Below are 18,687 nucleotides of genomic sequence, written 5' to 3' on the forward strand. Positions count from 1 at the left end.
TCAACTTCTTAACTGTGTCCCACACAAATATTTACCACATTGACTTATCACTTGTCACTTAGCGTGCATTTAGTGCTTGACTTTTATCGTCCATTAATCTATCCCTGCATCCATTAGGGAGACTCGAGCGCTGTGCACTTTCCAGCCGGCTTCTCTCTCTTTTACCATCTTGCTTTAATGGCAGAGCAGGGTTGCAACAAGTGAAGCATAAACTATGCCACAGTCACAAAGCTGCATAGATGAGCCTCCGGGTCATCACTTCTTCATGCTATTTTATTTGTTCCCACTCCCTGAGGGCTTTTTGTGCATCTACAGGTCCCCTGAGAGGGTTCAGACAAAAGGGGTGGCAAATTCCAATTTCATTACATGCAGATTCCTGAGTAACAAAAGATGCTAACGAAATTAAAGTGTGCACAGGACCTTGGTAAGCAAAGCAGCAGTCGCAATCCCTAGGATCCTATTATGTATTACAAAAGCTTAATCAATATCTAATCAAGGGGAATACAGCACGTCGTAGTCTTATGGAGCTCTTTGTTGTCAGAGGTGAGGTTGCCATGGTGATTGGACAGGTGTGTGGGGGCTTAGGCTGCAGAGGTATTGATGGAAATTAAGAAGCATTGATGAGACTTGGAGATGGTCGGATTGAAAAGGAAGATAATTAAAGTGAGAGGAGCAGCGTGGGTGCAATGAGGGGTATGTTGTAGATTCGTCTGTGTTTAACTTACTGTAATACGTACGATAATGGAGGCCCACGGCACTGTTGTTGATTTCTCCAGTGAAGTGTACTGTACATTTACCACATTGTTATGTTACAAGACTTACAAGAATCACATCAACGACAGAGCATATTCAAAAAGATGGCTTTGAATAATTATATTCGTAATCGAGTAATCTGTTGATTAGTTTGTTCGTTTAATCGGATAAAACATACTTTAGAGCTGAAAAGCGTATTTCAGGGAAAATTGTTGAAATATACTTTGATCAATTAAAAATAAACCTTAACTGTGAAACCTATTTTCTGTTACTTTTAAGTACCAGTAGAGTGGAAAAAACTGTTGCCTCTATATTGAAGCTATTATCATACACAGGTATATCTGATGTATGACACCGAGTGGCCGCGTGACGTAGAGGTAGGAACCGCAGATCCCTTCCCCACCAACAACAATGCAAATCATGCAGACATTGTGAGAGCCTATAACGGCTACTTTGGGACAAATGTTTTAACCTGAGTATAAGGATTGTGAGCTACAAGTTTTGGAAGCTCTGCGAAACGGATCCAGCTTTAGTGAAACACTAAGCATCATGCAGCAGTATTGCTCAGTGCTAAACAAGAAATACAAACTACAAACATAAAAAAAAGATTGCTTACTGTACAATGTCTGTTCTCACTGTGATGACGACTGACAGGATGTCCATATCTTCCCGTTTACATGAAGAATTAATTATGATCCACATGACGAAGTGTTAAAAAGTTGCTGCTGATACTGCCTTTTGGTGTAGTGCGTTTGTTTTCATCTCTGGGTATAAATTGAATGTCAAAGTTTAACAACTTCAAGATTCATGGCTAAATCCTCCTATTATCCAGATGAGAGGCATGATAAATAATCTAGAATAACTTTGACGAGCCGAGACGCGATGCAGCAGTAGCAGAAACAGCAGCAAACGAGACATCGCCGGCTCAATGCTGCAGTGCTGTATAAGCTTCTTTTTCTTCTTTACAGTTGTATGGCAGTTTGCGTCCATATATGTTGCATTACTGCCATCTTCAGTTTAACTTATATTTAAATTAAAGTCTCTCCTTGGGTCCAGTGCAGCATAAATTATATAGTTAGCTCTCGTTATCAATGCTAAAAATATATATTCTGCGTTAGCGCTTGTAATAACAAAATTACTATTATTTGGTTAATATTCAGGCCACGAGAATATTGGGTATTGTTGGCGGGTTTTGGATGTTTATTTGGACATTTTTGTGGGCAAAAAAGAGAGCCTCTCGATGACTCCATTGTTATGTCAGCGGACTTTTTATTTATTTACGACTTAAAATGCATAAAAAAGAAAACCATTGTGAATAATAAACAGCCCGTCTATTTCAAATGTTTGCGTATTTCCAGTATTACTGATCTGATTACATGGTCAGAGAGCAGACGCATTCCTCCAGAGACGTCGCACTCCAGAAATATCCAAAGGTATTCGGAGCGGAATATTCAAAATAGCTGACTGAATTTGCGGCATTTTGTGATGTTTAGACGGTATTTTCACATACTTTACGGATTGTAAATAGAATTGGATATGGTTTAATGGATACAATGAAACACAACTAAACATATAAAGTCAACTGTCAGGCTTGTCCCTGACAGTTTGACTGTGTTTTAGTTTTTTCTCTGCGTTTGTCTTAGTTTTCTGTCCAGCACTTTTATTTTGTCTTTATTTCCTACTTGTCTCCCTGAGTGCTGTGTCCCCTCAGCTGTGGCTGATTGGCACCTGGCCACACCTGGTGTCAATCAGCCAGCTGCTATTTAAACCTGCCTTCCCCTCCAGTCAGTGCTGGATCATTGTCATTTCTACTTGTCGTTGTCAGTGTAGCTGGATGCGGTAGCGGTAAGCTATATTCTGTAGCTGTTTGTAGTCTGCTGTCTTTTTGTTCCTCGTCTTCCAGTTCTTGTTTCCCTGGCATCCTGTTTCCTGTTCCTAGTTCCTGGTTTGTGTTTTTTCCTTTATTTTATAAACATTAAATCTTGTTTTCCCGCACAATGCCTTCCGCCTTCTCTGCATCTTGGGGTTCGGCACCGACAAACTCTGACATCAACTTGTTTTTTCCACAGTGCTGGTACTATAACACGCATTCCAACAATGCAAACCTTTTCAGAATGGGGTAAATTAAATATTGAGAAAGTTATGAAATTTTTAACAAAAAGGTCACACCTCAAATTTTGAGCTCCATTAACTTTGTATTAAAGAGGTTGGCCATAAATCAGTGTGTTTTTAACGGGATTAGAAAATTCACAACTTTCTTAATATGTATAACAGGAAAATAATACCCACTGACATCGTCTTAACAAGACCCGTCTAATACTGGTTGCATTTAAAATAATACATTTAACATTTTTCACACACATAGCTATAATGGTGTTCGAAAATATATTAGGTGAACATTTTTGGTTTGAAAATGGCACTGATGAGGGATTTTAATTTTTCTACGCAGCCATTTTGAAGGTCGAGCGTCATCGTTCACTATAGAGCTACACGTAATATTTCCGAACTATTCAGTGGAAAATAACATTGCACCGGCTGTGATACGATGGAGAAATACTGTGAGTCTTTAGATAAGAAGTTTCTTCGTCGTTATAAGGAGTAAACAGCAGTAATTAGATGCAAGGATCCATACAAGATCGACAAGTCTGAGACATCTTCCCCGATGTCTCATACCCAGACTTTGTGAACTACTTAATTATTCAACCCAGCCCATTTTACACTTTGAAAGACTTTCAAAATTGTAGGAGTCAAGATAGCTATGGCGGCTTTGTTTGTGGATGGGTTTGTGACGTTTGTGTTTATCTGTATAAACCCAGTCAGTGGACATCCTGTCATCAAGCCAGCTGAGAGTAATGGACTCTCAAAATGATCCGACCCAAGTTCGACACGCTGGATAATCACGAATAACCAATCTAATGTCATCTCAGCACACTGTGACTGTTAGGCAGGATTGAGAGAATGTTGTTCTCCTGTCGCTTCACTTTTGTTTCATGTGGCAGCTACAGTCCGGATAAGAGAAGTGAGTACTATTTTCATCAATACAGCTAGCATCAAAGTTCTTCGACTAAGCACACCAAGTTAATGCAAAGTAGGGCTGTTATTTATCTTAGGTTCTTTTTTTATTTACAAAATGTTTTACCCTTAAACATGCAAAAGGGTTCCGTTAGTGCGTGCTGATTTTAGAAATAATGTACACTTCACTGCACATGTTGCTCAACACGTTATAATTCTATGAGTGTTGGGTTTTAGCAGCATGGGCGTAAATTCACTCTTTAATAATGTTCCCAGGATTCCGTGTGTACGTGCAGGCTGGTTTTAAACAGTGACGTGCGGTGAGGTTCATGGCTGGTGAGGCACTGACTTCATCACAGTCAGATTTACAAACATATGAACCCTAAAGAGTATCTTGTTCACCATTTGATTGGCAGCAGTTAACGGGTTGTGTTTAAAAGCTCATACCAGCATTCTTCCCTGCTTGGCACTCAGCATCAAGGGTTGGAATTGGGGGTTAAATCACCAAAAATGATTCCCGGGCGCGGCGCCGCTGCTGCCCACTGCTCCCCTCACAGGGGGTTAGCAAGGGGATGGGTCAAATGCAGAGGACAAATTTCACCACACCTAGTGTGTGTGTGACAATCATTGGTACTTTAACTTGACTTTAACTTTACACATACAAACTGTAGCACACAAAAAAGCACATTTAATAAAAAAAACTTTATTATGGTCTTACCTTTACTTATAAATGAAGTCCATGCGCCCCTGTTGTGCCAGATAATGCACCCCCGCCGTAGAATGCACCCCCTGACGGGAGTGTTATATCAACTAAAGCCCACACTTTAAAGTTTCCACGTGCAAGATTGAATCTATTTTAAAAAGTTATTTAATAAGAAGCCAAAAGTGCAAAAACAATAATGTTCGTGTTGGAGGAGTTGTGAATGAATGAAATATGAAATCCGTGCTGCAGTCTGCAGGTGTACCTAATGTTGTGGCCCAGCAGCGACTGCAGCAAGGATTTCATATTTCATTCATTCACAACTCCTCCAACACCTCTGTTTGCTGAATGTATAGATCAAATACAAGTCTGACAAATAGGAATGAGTTTGGACAACTACACGCACACGTCAAGAAATGCAGTGTACCTCGCATCGAGGATGCCCTCGTACTCTGCCAGCTGTCGCATGAAACTTGCGTTCGGTTGTGTGATGCTCCTCTTTTCCTTGACAAAGTTGTATGCCTTCTCTAGCGACCAGCCGAACTCTTTCATTGCATAACCAATGACTGTGGAGGCGGATCAGCTGATGCCCATCCGTGCTGCAGTCTGCAGGTGTACCTAATGTTGTGGCCCAGCAGTCATTCACAACTCCTCCAACACGAACATTATTGTTTTTGCACTTTTTGGCTTCTTATTAAATAACTTTTTTAAATAGATTCAATCTTGCACGTGGAAACTTTAAGTGTGGGCTTTAGTTGATATAACACTCCTGTCAGGGGGTGCATTCTACGGCGGGGTGCATTATCCGGCACAACTCTACCACCATGAGGCAGGATTACTGTGTGCCTCACACAGTGCGTCTTTGCAGCCGTTTTATGATTGCTCAGCACAAGAAATACGTTACACACATACAGTTGTTGACAAAATACACTGTACATTATATACCTCAGCTAACTAAACTATGGAAATGTATAATATAATCCATATAGCAATACGGTCTCACTGCACAGCAAGCCAGCAGTTAGCCGAGTCATTGCGCAATCCATGGTGAGGCACAACTCAGTGACGTGCCCCTGCCTCAACTGGCTGGTGACTCACCGCAAGTCTCTTCTCAGTATTTGAACGGCAAATGTGAAAATTCAGCAATTTTGAATAAAAATAATCTAAAACTGGTGAAGTTAAATGGAAAATAACTTTATAGTATAATCACTGGATAAATATAACAATTTAATGATTTTTTTTTTCTTCTTTCCTTGATGGCACGTGAGGCGCCGCCTCACCTGCCTCCCCTGACTGCACGTCACTGGTTTTAAAGATAATGTACATGTCATTGTACGTCTAACTAACCTCAGTTGACAGTAAAAAGTCGTTGTCGCAATTGTTGGATATGACTTTAAACCATAACCAAGCATGCATCACTATAGCTCTTGTCTCAAAGTAGGTGTACTGTCACCACCTGTCACATCACACCCTGACTTATTTGTTGAGTTTTTTGCTGTGAAGTGTTTTAGTTCTTGTCTTGCACTCCTATTTCGGTGGCTTTTTCTCTTTTTTTGGTATTTTCCTGTAGCAGTTTCATGTCTTCCTTTGAGCGATATTTCCCGTATCTACTTTGTTTTAGCAATCAAGAATATTTCAGTTGTTTTTATCCTTCTTTGTGGGGACATTGTTGATTGTCATGTCATGTTCGGATGTACATAGTGGACGCAATCTTTGCTCCACAGTAAGTCTTTGCTGTCGTCCAGCATTCTGTTTTTGTTTACTTTGTAGCCAGTTCAGTTTTAGTTTCCTTCTGCATAGCCTTCCCTAAGCTTCAATGCCTTTTCTTAGGGGCACTCCCCTTTTGTTTTGTTTTTGGTTTAAGCATTAGACACCTTTTTACCTGCACACTGTCTCCCGCTGTTTCCGACATCTACAAAGCAATTAGCTACTGATATGGAAGAGTATTACACGGTTACTCTGCCGAGCTCTAGACAGCACCGGCACTCAACAACAACACATAATTTGCAGACTATAATTACTCATTTGCAAAAAATATTTTTAACCTAAATAGGTGAAATTACATAATCTCCCACGGCACACCAGACTGTATCTCACGGCACACTAGTGTGGTTGAAAAACTCTGCTCTATACACTCTGCGCAAAATGTACACCCTATACACTCTGTACAAATGTACACCCTATACACTCTAATCATAGTAGTATCGACTAGATACGCTACTATACTTGGTATCATTACAGTGGATGTTAGATGTAGATCCACCAATGACTACGGTGTGTAGGGAAGCATGTTTATCTATTCCTTGTCCTGCAATAATGATACTTGTAAGAAACTTACTTTATGTGTCGCCATGGAGGCGAGGATTAGTGGCGGACCGGTACTTTTCAGAGATTAGATCCCCATAAACATAATAGGAGGTGTAATGCCACCAAGTCAGATATTGCTGCTTTTTTCAGGCTTCTGATTGGACAAAATGTGCATGACAGCAAGTGTATACGCTTGTGTGTAGACAGTTTTGAAACTACACTTGTGTGGATGGAGATTGTTTTAACCACAAATATGTGTTTTTGAAACTCTCCGTGTTCGTGTGGACATGGCCTGAGACTGACCAAGTTCTAGCCAAAAGCTAAACACCTAGCACACATGCTAATTAGCGATTATTAGCATACTACAAAAACGACCATTTACTTGTTCAACTAAGCCATAAGACAGGTGGCAAAAATTGTCACATAGTAGCAAGCACAAGAAATACACAATTAGTTAGTTATATGGGTGAAAGTTAACCGAATGAAAACATAACTATTGCTTTGGCACTGCTAGCATAAAACCCGGAAATAGACAATGTCATCCAACAATGTCACTCGACAGTACATGTTTCAACGAGTTCATAATCAACATCAATCATACTGTAAACCCTGCTTAGTGAGGAAAAACGAATCAAACAGGAACACAAGCATTAGAATATCAACCTTACTCACTTGAATTTGGCTCCACACTTTGAGGACGTCTGGTGCTGAACAATGTCGTCACCTCCTCAGTAAGGAAAGTTGTTATTGGCTGTTGTAAAAGTGACGTCATTGACTCATAGCGATAAAAACGGAATTTAATATTTTTTTTTAAATGCTAAGGTTAATTAGAACTGCAATCGGACATTTGTCTGTTGAATTTTATTTGTTTTAATTTAAATCAGTTTTATTCTGCATTGTTTAATTGAGTGTGGACCCTGACTTAAACAAGTTGAAAAACTTATTCGGTATCAGGCTTGGTAAAAGGATAGGACTCAGATGCAGAGTAGGGAATTTGGACAGGCTTTTATTTTGAAAACTTCCTTTCACCTCCCAAGTCAAGGATTACAATATCTATCTTTAACCAAAAACTAATCGGCAAAAAAGATTCCAAGAAAAAATAGCAACAACCAAAAATCACTCCAAACGGAGGAAAACACAAAAGCAAAGACAAACTATAATTGGCGCCGTATATGTTATAAAATGTATAAACAGAAAACGCTCCAACAGGAGGAAAAAACAAATAGCTATGAAAATTTCTACACTCACTAATCTAATAAAGTATTAACAAAAAGAGTCACTCAAAAATTGAGGATAGAATGAAAAAATAACTGAAACTCACCACTTCGGTTGAATATACTAAATAACAAAAAGTCGCTCTGCTGAGGAGGAAGAAAGGAAAAATTCAAAATAGTAACAAAGGGGATTCAAGATCAAGGAATTAATTACAAAATGAGGCAAGGCAAGACGAGGCATGGACAGGAACATGGATGCTAGAGAGCACGAATAGACGAAACAATCTGGCACAGAACAAAGGAAGGAGTGGGCTTATAAGACACATGAGGGTAATAGGGAACAGGTGGAAACAATTAGGGAATCGGGATGACGTCAGACTGATGACACAAAAGGAAGGGCAAGTGACCTGAAACGAGAGGAGAGTTACTTTTCAAACTAAAACATGCACATCACAAGACAGAAAAAACCAAGACAAGACATCCCTCACCGCGGTGTGACATTCGGGTGTTACCATTTAGTGGTCAATTGTACGGAATATGTACTTCACTGTGCAACCTACTCATAAAAGTCTCAATCAATCAATCAATCAGAGTGAAGACTCCGTAAGGATTTCGAAAAGTAGCCAGATTTAGGATCAAAGTGCCCATAGGCGCCGATCCCGTGGGTGCTTCGGGGCCCGAGCACCCACGGACAATGCTGAGCACCCACGTGGGATTGACGGCACTTTCACTCTTTTACATCATTTTCAAAAAAATCAACCCATTTGTTAATTTAGTGGCGTGTTTGGTCCGTTTCTCATAATAACAGAGTCACAAATCAGATACTCTATAATTATCTAAATCTAACCATTGATTGATTGAAACTTTTATTAGTAGATTGCACAGTACAGTACATGTTTCGTACAATTGACCACTAAATGGTAACACCTGAATAAGTTTTTCAACTTGTTTAAATCGGGGTCCACGTAAATCAATTCATGGTAGGTACCAAGGTTTGATTGTGCCCAATAACTAACTAATAACACAACCGCTACACCTCCCTGATACCGAAGTACATGTCAAACTACTTCCTTAACGTAAATGGAGGGGGGGGACCATTATGTTGGATCCACTATGGACTGGACTCTCACAATATTATGTCAGACCCACTCGACATCCATTGCATTCGGTCTACCCTAGGGGGGGGGTGTTTACCCACATATGCGGTCCTCTCCAAGGTTCGTCCCACTGGGGTGAGTTTTTCCTTGCCCTTATGTGGGCTCTGTACCGAGGATGTCATTGTGGCTTGTGCAGCCCTTTGAGACACTTGTGATTTAGGGCTATATAAATAAACATTGATTGATTGATTGATTGAAATGACCGCCATAACCACAACACCAGGGGGAGTTTCACAAACCACGTTAAACCCATATTCCGATCTAACAAAGGTCTAAACTCATTCTCCTTCTATGCCACATCAATATGGAATGCGCTCCCAACAGGTGTAAAAGAAAGTGCATCTCTATCCTCCTTCAAAACCGCACTAAAACAACACCTCCAGGCAACTTGAACCCCTGACCGCCACCCTCCCCCTTCCACATCCCACCTCCCCGGATTGTAAATAACCAAATGTAAATAATCAAATGTATTTCTAATGTATATACTTGTTCTTATGCTATCTGAACTCACTATGTTCTCTGCTCGCTGTACATATCCTACCAAGTCAGACCTACACTGTTTCAATGCCCATTTCTCTGACGATGCAATTGTTGATGACTGAAGTGCTGACATCAACCAAACCCTCCTCATCCCAACCCCCGGATTGTAAATAATGGAAAAAATTCACTGTATATACTCTGATGATTAACTTGTGTGATGACTGTATTATGCTGATAGTATATATTTGTACCATGAATTGATTACGTAGACCCCGACTTAAACAAGTTGAAAAACTTATTCGGGTGTTACCATTTAGTGGTCAATTGTACGGAATATGTACTGAACTGTGCAATCTACTAATAAAAGTTTCAATCAATCAATCAAAGCCATTTGATTTATACAATACTGCCCATGAACGAATGAAGGGCATACTTACTCAACAGCCAAACATGTCACACTAAGCGTGGCAGTATGAACAATGCCAACACTGTCATAAACATGTGCCATATAGTGAAACCACACTAAACAACAACGACAAACACATTTTGGAAGAATATTTGCACCGCAACACAACATAAACACAAGACAAATTCCCAGAATTCCCTGCAGCACCAACTCTTCCGGGAGGCCACAATATAAACAAACGCCATTGGTGGATCTACACCTAACATCCACTGTAATGATACCACGTACAGTAGCAAATCTAGTCGATACTACTATGATTACATCGATATTTTTTAACAACACAAAATGTTCTTTAGTTTTTTTAAATGTATATTATGTTTATAAACTCAGGAAATATGTCCCTGGACACATGAGGACTTTGAAAATGACCAATGTATAATCCTGCAACGACTTGGTATCGGATTGATACCCAAATTTGTGGTATCTTCCAAAACTAATGTAAAGTATCAAACAACAGAAGAATACATTATTATTACATTTTAAGAGAAGTGTAGATAGAACATGTTAAAAGACAAAGTAAGCAGATATTAACAGTAAATGAACAAGTAGATTAATCATTCGTTTTCTACCACTTGTCCTTAATAATGTTGACAAAATAATAGAATGATAAATGACACAATATGTTACTGCATATGTCAGCAGACTAATTAGGAGCCTTTGTTTGCTTACTTACTACTAAAAGACAAGTTGTCTTGTATGTTCACTATTTTATTTAAGGACAAACTTGCAATAAGAAACATATGTTTAATGTACCGTAAGATTTTTGTTAAAATAAAGCCAATCATGTCATTTTTTGTGGTCGCTTTTATTTAGAAAAGTACCGAAACACTTTTGGTACCGGTACCAAAATATTGGTATCGGTACAACACTAATACACACACACCGAGAACTCACTGGCAGAAATGTAGATCAGCGCCTATGAAAGCGCCAACTGCTAATTGACACAATGTAGAGTTTAATTTGAAACTGCTTGCATGAATGACTTAACACCGACTTTTAACTATACCGTTAGAGCTGGTTTACTCTGACTTTTCTTAATTTGATTACATGCTATAGTATGATTTTATCGTCATCATTTTATTGCATGATTTTTGTATCCCTTTTATTTAGGTAGCCAGGGACTGCAGATGGAAATGAGCTATTTAGTTATAATCTGGTACAGAACATATCTGTCTTTGAGCTCAATGTTTCTGTGCATTGTCCCTTCAAATAAAGACTAAACTAATATGAAACTAACACCATGTACCAAATAAAACAGCTTTGAGGTGGGTAAGCTCAACCAAACTTATTCCTTACATTAGGTGCACCGTGTTATAAGGCGCAATGTCGAGTTTTGAGAAAAAAAACCGATTTTAAGTGTGCCTTATAGTCCGGAAAATACGGTACTTGATGGCGTGTTTTGCTTCATTTGAATCGACAACACCGACCTTCTCTGTAAATTCTCCAATAATTAACACTTCTATTTATTTGGAATGCACTAAAAACCTTCAGTGACGTGCGGTCACTAGAGGCAGGTGAGGCGGGGCCTCACCTGCCATCATGGAAAGAAAAAAAATGTAAAAAGAAAAAAAATGTATTAAATTGTTATATGTATCCAGTGATTATACTATAAAGTTATTTTCCGTTTAACTTCACCAGTTTTAGATTATTTTTATTCAAAATCGCTGAATTTTCACATTTGCCGTTCAAATACTGAGAAGAAGACGGTGCGGTGATCAGCAGCCAGTTGAGGCACGTCACTCAATTGTGCCTCACCATGGATTGTGGACTCGACTAACTGCTGGCCTGCTGTGCAGTGAGACTGTATTGCTATATGAATTATATTATACATTTCCATAGTTTAGTTAGCTGAGGTATATAATGTACAGTGTATTTTGTCAACAACTGTATGTGTGTAACGTATTTCTTGTGCTGAGCAATCATAAAACTGCTGCGAAGACGCACTGGCTAAGGCTCGCGTAATCCCGCCTCCTGGTGCCGGTTATTGCACCTCCGCCGCAGACTTCACCCCCCGACGGGAGCGCCACACCAACCAAAGCCCAAACCCAAACCCTCCACGTGCAAGACCGAATCCACCCAAAAAAAGTCACTTAACAAGAAGCCAAAAAGTGCAAAAACAACATTGCTCGCGCCGGAGGAGCCGTGAACGACTGCAGGGACACAACATTAGGTACACCTGCAGACTGCAGCAGGATTTCATATTTCATTCATTCACAACTCCTCCAACACGGACACCACTGTTCCCGCCCTTATAAGTAAAGGTAAGACCATAATAACGTTTTTTTTTTTATTAAATGTGCTTTTTTGTGTGCTACAGTTTGTATGTGTAAAGTTAAAGTTAAGTTAAAGTACCAATGATTGTCACACACACACTAGGTGTGGTGAAATTTGTCCTCTGCATTTGACCCATCCCCTTGCTCACCCCCTGGGATGTGAGGGAAGCAGTCGGCAGCAGCGGCGCCGCGCCCGGGAATAATTGTTGGTGATTTAACCCCCAATTCCAACCCTTGATGCTGAGTGCCAAGCAGCGAAGAATGCTGGTATGAGCTTTTAAACATAACCCGTTAACTGCTGTCAATCAAATGGTGAATAAGATACTCTTTAGGGTTCATATGTTTGTAAATCTGACTGTGATGAAGTCAGTGCCTCACCAGTCATGAACCTCACCGCACGTCACTGTCTTGTTCATAACATGGTCACTACTGCCTAGTTTCTCTTGTTATACTCTTATTTTACTGTTATATTTTTCTTCTCATTGTTGCTTTTTATTTTTATTCTTATTGTAATGTTTTTCTATTCTGTTTCCATTTATACCCCCGTTATTTACTTTTTACTTTTTAAATTCGATCTCAATTTTGTACACTGCTGCTGAAATTTTAATTTTCCTGAGGGAACTCTCCTGAAGGAATCAATAAAGAACTATCTATCTATCTACTGAACTCATTAAGCTCATTGATATTAATGCTGACTGAGCACTTTGCTATTTAAACAACATCGGTTCTGTCGCTGCGTTGTGCAATATTCTTAAATAAACGGTCAAATACAGCTACGATTTTCCTTTCCACGTTGCCATGCACTCCAAATCATTATTAACGTTTAAAAAAACTTGATTATCATATATAATGAGTTTACACATTTGGGAAATAACAGCCAATATTGCCTGCTTCCAAATCCTCTTTGCCGATTTAGGTAAACAAACACCGTGTGATGACAGAGTTGACAGCATGTAGGTTGAATATTGTAGCTGGCATTAAACACATTACATGAAGGTGAGCGTGTATTGTCGTGGTCTACTGGGATCCATGTTGAATTATACACTCTGACAGCAGTCATAATTAGTTCTTATTCCCTGCCAGCGGTAATTAATTATACTGTTATAATACATTGCTTTTCAGTTATACCCCACACATATTGCCAATTTTCATTCATCTTAATTAATATAATTTAATAAATCAAAGTTTGGACACAGCACTCGCAGGTTTGATTGACAACCCTGAATATTACTTTTCCGCCCAGACTCCAATCTCATTCCTATCCGCACTAAAAACTCCCGAAGGGTAATATTTCTCAGGGTTAAACTGGGCTCTTGAAATTTATGAAACTGCATGCAAGCCATACGTATATAGATGGCGTGTTTCTACCTCAGTTAGTGCCCTCCTTTGCCATTCACAGGGTGATAAAAGTGAAAGATAAGATGGGAAAGAAACCTAGAAAAAATATTTGTATTACCGAGTACGAGCATGTTTAAGTAGCTTTTTTTCAGCCCGCTTTGTGTCCTGTCGTAGAAGTAGCTGTCTGTGGACAGCTGATTAACACTTGAAATAACAGGTCATCAAAGTTGGCCCTCAATCAATGAGTCCAATAGAGTAATCAAGGCTGAGATTGAATGAATTCAGACCACCGTGGAGCACATTGGCAGCCTTTCATCAGAGAGAAAGTGCTGCTTTGCTGCTCAACATGTGGGAGGAAATGTTTGTTTCCTATCTTGGTTACATTAAGAATATGATGTACCATGACCCAAACAGTAGAGATGTCCCCAGCCCAATCATGGGAACAAATTAAGGGCTGATATTCGCCTTTTTTTAACTGATCGGCAGATCTTTTCCGCCGCTGTCCACTCGTGTTTACATGGCTAAAGATGAGGTATGTACCGTAATTTTCGGAGTATAAGTCGCACCGGAGTATAAGTCGCACCTGGCGAAAATGCAAAATAAAGAATTTAAAAAAACATATATAAGTCGCACTGGAGCAAACTATAAAAAAAACTGCGACTTATAGTCCGAAAAATACGGTAATAGTTTTTGCGTTAGCCGGTCTGAAAATAAACTACATCTCCCAAAATCCTCTGCACGGAACACCATAAAAGGGGAGGAAAACAAGTATTCGTAGTAGATAAGAGGAATTGTCTTTTTCAGACATTTCCTCAAAATTCCATCAATATCCGTCCTAAACTTCTTGAGGTACGTTGCTATCAAACAGACAATCAAACCCTGGCGATAACATAACCGGAGGTAAGAAAGTCTGCGTACTGCAAAGCAAAGAGCGGCCCCTTTGTCTGGAGCGTTTCCAAGCCGACACAGAGGTGCAAGGCGATAGGTGATAAGAGAAGCTACTTGATATACAATCACCCATAATGTAGATTTGAAGCCAGTGATGCTAAACATTAGTTTGTGAGGTATTTATGTTATTAAAAGTTAAATTGACAGTCAACTTCTCTCACAATCAGCATTTTCCAAACTGATATAAAAAATGATATAAACCACTTCAAAATTACATGAAACGCTGTCAGGCTTGTCCCTGACAGTTTGGTTATGTTTGAGTTTTTCCTCTGTTTGTCCTTGTTTCCTGTCAGCGCTCTTATTTTGGTTGTTTCCTGCTTTTCTCCCTGAGTGCTGTTTTCTCTCAGCTGTGGCTGATTGGCACCTGGCCACACCTGGTGTCAATCAGCCAGCTGCTATTTAAACCTGCCTGGCCATCCAGTCTGTGCTGGAGTATTGTCGATGTGATTGTCATTACTACTTGTCGTCATAGCGGTAAGCTGTTCCTGATAGCTATTTGTAGTTTGCTTTCTCCTAGCTTCTTGTTTTCCTATTAGCTAGATCTTGTTTGCCATTAGCTGTTTCCAGTTTTTCTGTTTGCTGGTTCCTGTTTTCAGTTTGGCTATTCCTGGTTCCCGGTTTGTGTTTTTTCTTTATTTCATGGACATTAAATCATGTTTTCCCGCCTGCCTTCTCTGCATCTTGGGGTTCGTCAACAACAACTTGTGACAGAATACTCCAGCCTAATACGAACCCCGCAGAGATTTCAATGGCAGAGAGGCTTGACGGGATTGTAGCGCTGATGGCTAAATTGAAGAATAGTTCGGCCTCATTTCAAGCCCTCTCCCACCCACCCCTGTCGTCTGTGGGCCTATCTGGTGACGTCTGGGATGTTAGCCCAGACGTCAATAATAATAAATTGCAAAAACTTCAATAATAAATATGGCAGTGCCATGTTGGCATTTTTTTCCATAACTTGAGTTGATTTATTTTGGAAAACTTTGTTACGTTGTTTAATGCATCCAGCGGGGCATCACAACAAAATTAGGCATAACAATGTGTTAATTCTACGACTGTATGTATCGGTATCGGTTGATATCGGAATCGGTAATTAAGAGTTGGACAATATCGGAATATCGGATATCGGCAAAAAAGCCATTATCGGACATCTCTCCTTTCATCCCATTGATTTTTTGAACGTTGATGTTCCAGGCAATCTGATTTTCAGTGAATGTATAGGATAGGCAAATATAAGCCTTGGCTTCAGCCTATTCCTATTTCGGTCATTCTTTTTCTTGTTGTGTGTGAATGTGTATGATTGTTAATATGTATAATCTGTGCTGTTAAATTGATCACACAAAATGGTTGATTATATGACCGAAATAAACTCATTTAATTTCAGATAAACCATATTTTTTCCAGGTACCTTTATCACTGGAGGAATAGCTAAACATGTAACACGAGGAGAGAAGAAGCTGTACTTTTTTAGAGCACTTTATAGGCGGAATAAATGAATCTCATTACTTGCTATGTTAGCAGCCTCTTACGAGCAGTTTTTCACAATTTAGAATTCACAATAAAGAGAAATACATGTGTGCTCTTGTCCCACGTAAGGATTGCGTAAGCAGAATTTCTTTAAAAAATTAATCTGCAATGTAGGAAAGCATCAATATTTGAAGCGGGATGTGGCGAGGGATGCTGTACCGTGATATACAGTCGTGGTCAAAAGTTTACATATACTTGTAAAGAACATAATGTCATGGCTGTCTTGAGTTTCCAGTCATTTCTACAACTCCATTTGTTTGTGATAGAGTTATTGGAGCACATACTTGTTGGTCACAAAAAACATTCATGAAGTTTGGTTCTTTTATGAATTTATTATGGGTCCACTGAAAATGTGACCAAATCTGCTGGGTCAAAAGTATACATACAGCAATGTTAATGTTTGGTTACATGTCCCTTGGCAAGTTTCACTGCAATAAGGCGCTTTTGGTAGCCATCCACAAGCTTGTCAGAAGCTCCTCTAAAATCATCAGCCCGGAGGTTGGGTCTTGGGCACAGTTGGGTGTTCCAACAGGACAATGACCCCAAACACACGTCAAAAGTGGTCAAGGAATGGCTAAATCAGGCTAGAATTAAGGTTTTAGAATGGCCTTCCCAATTTAAACGTGTGGACAATGCTGAAGAAACAAGTCCATGTCAGAAAACCAACAAATTTAGCTGAACTGCACCAATTTTGTCAAGAGGAGTGGTCAAAAATTCAACCTGAAGTTTGCCAGAAGCTTGTGGATGGCTACCAAAAGCGCCTTATTGCAGTGAAACTTGCCAAGGGACATGTAACCAAATATTAACATTGCTGTATGTATACTTTTGACCCAGCAGATTATCCCAGAACAGGGGTCGGCAACCCAAAATGTTGAAAGAGCCATATTGGACCAAAAATACAAAAACAAATCTGTCTGGAGCCGCAAAAAATTAAAAGCCATATTACATACAGATAGTGTGTCATGGAATTAAGAGGACTTAAAGGAAACTAAATGACCTCAAATATAGCTACAAATGAGGCATAATGATGCAATATGTACATATACCTAGCCTAAATAGCCTGTTAGCATTGATTAGCCTGCAGTCATGCAGTGACCAAATATTTCTGATTAGCACTCCACACAAGTCAATAACATCAACAAAACTCACCTTTCATGCACAACCTTAAAAGTTTGGTGGACAAAATGAGACAGAAAAATAAGTGGCATGATACACGTCCTAGAAAGTCGAAGAAAGTAATACATGTAAACAAACTACGGTAAGTTCAAGGACTGCCAAAATTAGTAGGACAAAACGGCGCTCGCCAAATACTCGAATCAGTGAAGCATGTTTAATACAAACAGTGTGCTTTGTAACAATTAGGGAGGTTTGTGTCATGTTTGTCCTCCTACAGAACCATATTAAAACAAAAATAGATTTTTTTCCCCTCATCTTTTTCCATTTTTCATAAATTTTTTGAAAAAGCTCCAGAGAGCCACTAGGGCGGCACTAAAGAGCCGCATTAAAGCCGCGGGTTGCCGACCCCTGTCCCAGAACAAGCTAGTCAGATTACTTCTAGACCTCCACCCCAGATCCCACTTCACTCCTACCCACTTCTCCAAAGTGGGCTGGCTCAGGGTGGAGGACAGAGTAAAACAACTTGCACTGAGCCTGGTCTATAAAATCCGCTACACCTCCCTGATACCGAAGTACATGTCAAACTACCGTATTTTCCGCACTATAAGGCGCACCTAAAAACCACAATTTTTCTCAAAAGCTGACAGTGCGCCTAATAACCCGGTGCGCTTTATTACGATTCATTTTCATAAAGTTTCGGTCTCGCAACTTCGGTAAACAGCCGCCATCTTTTTTCCCGGTAGAACAGGAAGCGCTTCTTCTTCTACGCAAGCAACCGCCAAGGAAAGCACCCGCCCCCATAGAACAGGAAGCGCTTCACCCGCCCCCATAGAACAGGAAGCGCTTCACCCGCCCCCGGAAGAAGAAGAAAAAACGCGCGGATATCACCGTACGTTTCATTTCCTGTTTACATCTGTAAAGACCACAAAATGGCTCCTACTAAACGATCCGGGTCATAAAAAGACGCAATCTCTCCATCCGCACACGGATTACTACCGTATTTCACAGCAACTGAACCGCACTGTGGAACGGGAGCACGTACGGTGAATATTCGCTCCACAGGGAATGAGAAGTCATCCTTCACTGTGGTTCTAGCTTGCCATGCTAACTTCCACTCATGGTGATATTCAAAAGGAAGACCTTGCCAAAAGAGACCTTTCCAGCCGGCGTCATCATAAAAGCTAACTCGAAGGGATGGATGGATGAAGAAAAGATGAGCGAGTGGTTAAGGGAAGTTTACGCGAAGCGGCCGGGTGGCTTTTTTCACGCTGCTCCGTCCATGTTGATATATGACTCTATGCGCGCCCACATCACAGATGGTGTCAAAAAACAAGTGAAGCACACAAATACAACACTCGCCGTCATTCCGGGTGGATTAACCAAAGAACTCCAACCGCTG

General features: G+C 40.0%; 1 long non-coding RNA gene across 1 annotated transcript in view; it reads right to left on the reverse strand.

Moving 5' to 3' along the window:
- LOC133608893 (uncharacterized) overlaps positions 1 to 7,497 on the reverse strand; it is a 257,241-nt gene extending 249,744 nt beyond the window's left edge. The window contains exon 1 of the long non-coding RNA XR_009815641.2: positions 7,445 to 7,497. This is a non-coding gene — a long non-coding RNA (uncharacterized lncRNA). The remainder of the gene's footprint in view (positions 1 to 7,444) is intronic.
- Between the last annotated feature and the right edge of the window lie 11,190 nt (positions 7,498 to 18,687).

The sequence above is a fragment of the Nerophis lumbriciformis genome, linkage group LG06 (assembly GCF_033978685.3).
Source record: "Nerophis lumbriciformis linkage group LG06, RoL_Nlum_v2.1, whole genome shotgun sequence".
Taxonomy (NCBI): Eukaryota; Metazoa; Chordata; class Actinopteri; order Syngnathiformes; family Syngnathidae; genus Nerophis; species Nerophis lumbriciformis.